This window comes from Neopelma chrysocephalum, unplaced genomic scaffold (assembly GCF_003984885.1).
Source record: "Neopelma chrysocephalum unplaced genomic scaffold, ASM398488v2 Primary Assembly neopelma1_253, whole genome shotgun sequence".
Taxonomy (NCBI): Eukaryota; Metazoa; Chordata; class Aves; order Passeriformes; family Pipridae; genus Neopelma; species Neopelma chrysocephalum.
Window position 1 is genome coordinate 2,486,730 of NW_020897915.1, and position 5,882 is coordinate 2,492,611.

Consider the following 5,882-nt stretch of genomic DNA (forward strand, 5'->3'; position numbering starts at 1 on the left):
GTCCCTGCAGAGCCACTGCAGCTCCCCTTGGAGAGCCAGGAGACAGCACAGCCCTTAAAAATGGGAATTTTAAAGTGATGAGCCTTTAAACTGGGAATTTGTCCCAGCACAGGGAGTTTTGAAAGGCAGGTCCTTGTTTTTGAGATAGTGACTTAATTCACTGTGGGGTGGGAATGTGCCACCACAGATGAAGTGTGATGGTCTGAGCAAGACAGATTCTTCACCTCAGTGCTCAGCCTGAAAAAAAATGATATAAATCTACTCCCTGTAACCACACCCAGGGAAAGAAATGCACCTTTGGGCACTATATGCTGGATATAGCACAGGGTCTTATGGTGCTGATTGATTTTCAAGGTCAAATACCCAACAAGAGCACTTAAAACACCTGAAGATGCTCTGGGTTACCTGAAAAATGTGAGCTCTTGCAAGGGGTTCGGTTTCACACATCTGCTTAAGAATTAAAACCCTTCTTGGGGCCCTGGTAACCCCCAGCGAGTTACTGGGTAGCCTGAAGAAGTTAAATATTTTAAAAGTAAGTTGAATATTTTAAAAGCAAGTTGAATATTTTAAAGGTAAGCCCTGACTGACAGTGTGTCAGTGGATGGAGTGCCTGTTGTATGCGGTTGATTTACAGCCTGGAGAGTAAAAAGCAATTATGGTAATAAAGTGATTAGGGGGTTAAAACTGGGGAAAGAGATAACAAATATCTGTAGGACCTTGTGGTAACTCACCTGGGCCTGGCTGTTCCTTATCTTTCACTGTCCCTAAGGAACTTGTGGGCAGGGTAGGTACCAGGGTTTGCATTTATTGTTTTCCATGGATTTTTACAGCTGTGTTGGCATGTTCTGTCCTCCACCGGTGATCCATGTGCTGTCACAGTGAATTAATCAAACCTTGAGGAAATGGATCGATACCCATCCATGTTTTTATCTCTTTGAATATAAATCAAATTCCAATCAGTCTGGATCATCAGGCCAAACCTGTTTTGATAAGGTGTAGCCCATCTTTGCTTGCTCTACTGGCAGGGGGAGATGGGAAAAGCCTCTCTTGCACTGATCCTTCAAAGGCCTTTGTGGCTTTCCAAGGAAGGAAGGGGGAATATAATAAGGCTTTGGGCTTAGTATCTGTGTTGGATAAATTCTCCCGTTGTGAAAACAAATTATATCCTTGATATAACAATGGCATTCCACGGGTAGATCTGTCACGGAGATAACGTGACACAATGGGCCGAGTGTCCTCTGGTGGGGTGAGTCAGGGTAAGAGGCGCTTTCTGAGAGCACTTGGCCGTGGTGACTCCTGCCTGTGGACAGGGAGGGGTGGGAATTGTCCCCGTGGATGTCTTGCCCCTGTTTCCTGTGATTCTGCAATGCCTGTGCCTGTGCAACCGCAGCTGGGGTTGGCAGGAAACTAATCCTGCAGCCTCCAAAGGTGTGTGTTCCACAGCAGAGTGGCACGAAACAGATCCTTGGGGTCTTCCCATAAGGTGAATGGAACAGTTAGAGGAGGAGTAGAGGTGGGAAGGGAGCTTTGGAGAGTATTCTGGCTGCAGCAGGTTTCTGTTAGTCTGTGTCTATGGAAATGATACAATGAGGATCCTGAAGAATCACTAGAAATCCCACATTTATCATCAGGGGAAAACCTGGTCCTGGCCTCCCTGGTATTCCTCCAGCCTCCTGTGGAAGCAGGGAAGAGCTCTTCCAAAGTGGCCTCAGCAGGAAAAACAATTCGACACCCAAAAGAAGCCTGGAGAAGGAAAGGCTCCAGGGAGACCTTAAAGCCCTTTCCAGTGCCTAAAGAGGCTCCAAGAGAGCTGGAGAGGGACTTGGGACAAGGGATGGAGGGGCAGGACAAGAGGGAATGGCTTCCCACTGCCAGAGGGCAGGGATAGATGGGATATTGGGAAGGAATTGTTGTCTGTGAGGGTAGTGAGGCTCTGGCACAGGTTGCTCAGAGGAGCTGTGGCTGCCCCATCCCTGGAAATGTTCCAGGCCAGGCTGGATGGGGCTTGGAACAACCTGGGCTAGTTCCCAGGATGATCTTTAAGGTCCTTTTCCACCCCAAACCATTCTGAGATTCTTTGATTCCAGGCTGTTTGGGGTTATTTTGTATCTTAAATACATCGAAATGTTCTGAAGTTACTGGCAAACAAACTGGGCCCTGTTTCCCAGGGCATTTTTGGGAGGAGATAGAGGAAATTTTTTTTGGGGGGGATACTGCCTGACCAAATCTCTATATGCCAAAATCCTGGATCACCACCGTGGCAACATCAGCCTGAAAAATCCTGAAGCCTTAACAAGGGTAAAACCAATTTCTGAAGCACAGGGTGTGATTTTTGGGGTGCCCTGTGCAGGGCCACGAACTGCACTCGATGATCCTCGTGGGTCCCTTCCAGCTCAGGGTATTTTGTGGTTCCATGCTGTGATTCTGTGATTGCCTGGCCCTCGGAGGGCGGGAGCTTTGGAGCTCAGTGGGATCCCCAAGCTCTTTGGGAGGCTGGAGCTCAGCTTAGCCGTAACTCCCCGCTCAAAGCCACAGCTCCTGTGTGGAGAAGCTCAGCAGGATCCTGGAGCAGCTGCTCCCGCAGAGCAGGACAAAGCAACCGGCTGTCAGAGAAGCTCCACGGGGCAGAGCTACCCCTGAGCTCAAAATGAGCAACTGAGCTTTCCCCAGCTCTAAACGGGCTCAGGTTTTATTTTAGGTGTTGCTTTGGTGCCTGCACTGCTGTCACACCTACATCTGTGTCATCCTTGTCCCTTCTCAGTCTGCCAAGCTCGTTCCCATCAGATTTTCTCAGGGAAAACAGGTGGTTTCATGTCCCTGCTCTCCCAATTCCCTTCTGCTGCTTTTTTTTAGGTCATGTTGAATGTCTGTATTTGTGGCACGAAGAACAAATCCCTGTGTCAGCGGCAGGAGGAGCGGGTGGAAGATGCCTGGATGTGTTTCGTGTTCTCTCTGTGTGCATGGCTTGCCTTTCTCCCGTTTGTGGATGCCAAGCCTCCACCTCCTCATGCCCATGACCCCTAAATCATTATCCTAATGCCTTTAACCAAAACTCCAGCTGTCACAGACAGCTCTTCCTTAAGTAGATCATGGGAGCCCAGAACAGGATGTGGGATCTCTCCTGTGCAGCCCTGACACCCTTAAGGCTTCAGGCTTGTGCAGCACAGGGGAAAATCTTGTTTTTCTTCTCTGAGATGGGATTGCCAGGTGTACTTTAGCCCTGGACTTTGCTCCACTAAGAAATGCTGAGACACCTCCCGAGTGGCTCTGGCAGGGCAGGAGGTGTCCCTGTGCCTTCAGGAGGAGGTGTGTCCGTGTCTGGAGCAGAGGCACGTCCCTGCTGGGGCGGGACACCCTTGCCTTGACCTCTGCACTGGAGAAATGCAATGCAGACACCATCCTTCGAGCCATTCGTGGAACCAGAGAGGGGAGGTGACCTGCAGCACCCCCAGTCCTGGCAGTCATTCCCATGGGGTGCCTGGGGCAGTCTCTTTGAGACCTCAGAGAGAGGCAAAACACACAGTGAAGATCAAAAATACTCTGTGCAAGTGTTTCTAAACAGCTGCCCGTTGTGGCAGGGAATGGATAAAAGCAGGAGGCTCCTGCATTTTACTCCTTGCATTAGATTTTTGTTACTTTTATATCCTTCTCTGAGAAGCATTCAGCTCATTACACCTGCAGTGAACAGGCTGCCTCTCAGACCCTTTTCCTCAGATCCTTCCAAGCTTTCACTGGACGCATCCAGAAGAAGGACCATGAAAAATTTTTGGCTTAGAACAGCTTAACTTGTGCTTTCTAAACCAAAGTATTGCACTGAATGTTCACTTGGAAGAGCTGAATTTTGCTTCCCGTGTCCGATGCTCCTCCCCCGTGTTCCCACTGCGCTGCTGAGGCATCAATTCATCCCGCTGCGAGTTCCCAGCTGCCGTGGCGAGGCAGGAGGAGCTGCGGGAGCTGGTCCCGGAGTGATGGAGAGCGGAGGCAGCGGCGGTGGCCAGCCGGGCACAGTGGCTTGTGCCTGTAATCCAAGCTCCGGGGAGGCTGAGGCTGGAGGACGGCGTGAGCCCAGGAGTTCTGGGCTGCAGGGCGCTTTGCCGAGCGGGCGTCCAGGCTAAGGCCGGCATCGATATGGTGGCCCCGGGGGAGCCGGGGGCCACCAGGTCGCCTAAGGAGGGGTGAACCGGCCCAGGTCGGAGACGGAGCAGGTCAAAGCTCCCGTGGCGGTCGGTAGCGGGATCGCGCCTGTGAACGGGTCCTGCAGCACAGCCCGGGTGACAGAGCGGGACCCAGCCTCTTTTAGCACCTTTGTCCCCGGGATCCAGCCTCTTTTGACATCTTTCTGCCCGGGATCCAGCCTCTTTTGGCAGTTCTCTGTGCCAGGGAGCAGCCACAGAAGGGTCAAGCAACACCGGGGAAAGGCAGGAGCGTCCTGCGTTCCCCGGGGATGTTCGACCCGAAGGTGCTGCCCCAGCCTCGCTCGCCTGGGTGCGCTCGTGTTTTTGTGGTGGGCCGTGTGATTTCAAAACACGGCAGGCTTGCGGGATCCCAGCAGATGGAACTATTAAACTGGGAAATGCCAGGCAGCGGGATTTCCCAGTTCGTGTTGCCGGCTCAGTTCACATCTCTCGAACACCCGGCTTAGGCAGCCCGCTCCAGGCTGAGGCGGCATTCCAGCTCCTGGGCATGTCATTAGTCTGCTCCGCCGGGTATTTACTGTCACAGCTCATTTGTGTCCTCGGCTCTGAGCTTTGCACTCTTAGGAAAACACTGGCAAATCGGGAAGGTTTGCTCTCCGGGGAGTGTTTCAAAGCAGGGAGTGGGACATCTCTTATCTGCTCTCGTACAGAGCTGTCCTGGAGATACAGCTCCATGATGTGCCTCACTTGGCTTAAAATGAAAATAAAGCATCAGAGTGTGCCTCTTCTGGCTTAAAATGAGAAATCTGGGCTTTCTCAGCAGCCTAAACCTGCTCAGAAATGTTTCCTGTCTATCCATCCACCCGTTTTTAAACATAAACTGCCGGCAGCCCAAGGACATTCAGTCAGTTGCCCACTGCCACTGTGTGGCCGGGCAGAGCCTGCACAGGATGGATGCCGAGGAATATGCAGAAACCTGGAAAATAGCTGGATATGGTGGTTTGTGCCAGTAATCTGAGTGCGGGGGGGGGCTGAGGTTAAAGCACGGTTTGATTCCAGGGATTTGGGGCTGCAACAAGCTTTGCCGAGCAGGTGTCCGTGTGAAGTTTGGCATGGATATGATGTTCCTGAGGGAACTGGGGGCCACCAGGTTGCCTAAGGAAGGGGGAACTGGCCCAGGTTGAGGTGGAGCAGGTCAAAAATCAAGTGTTGATCCGTAGTGGGATGGTGTAGGTGAATATTTCCTGTAGCACAGGGGATGGAAAAGAAATCCAGTTTCCTTTTCCATAGAGAATGGGTCAGCAAGGTATGGGGATCTGTTAATGCTGAGGCTCAAGCAGCAAGGACAAAGTGAGGAATTTCAGCTGGGACAGCGAGGAATCCCAGCCAGGAGAGTGGAGAATCCCATCCTGGAGAGAGGAGCAGGGATCATAGCTCACAGGGGGTCTGCAGGGGAAGAGAGGGAACCAAAGAATTAGATCTTTATAAAAGGGGAGGGAGAGGGCCCAGAAACAGTCTTCTGAAGAAATTCCTTCATTGGAGAGATGTCCCTGATCCCATTGTGAGGCTTTGGGAACAACCCTCAAATTGTGTAAGAAATGAGAAATCGGTGTTTGTGCTGAGGATGGGGAGGAGGGTCTCTTTCCTTGGCCTGGCTGCCTCCTCAGCTGGGAAAAGGGAATGTGTGCTGAGGGTGAAAAGGGAAGGAGGGAAAGGGGAAATAGAAGGGGAGGGAGAAGGGCAAGG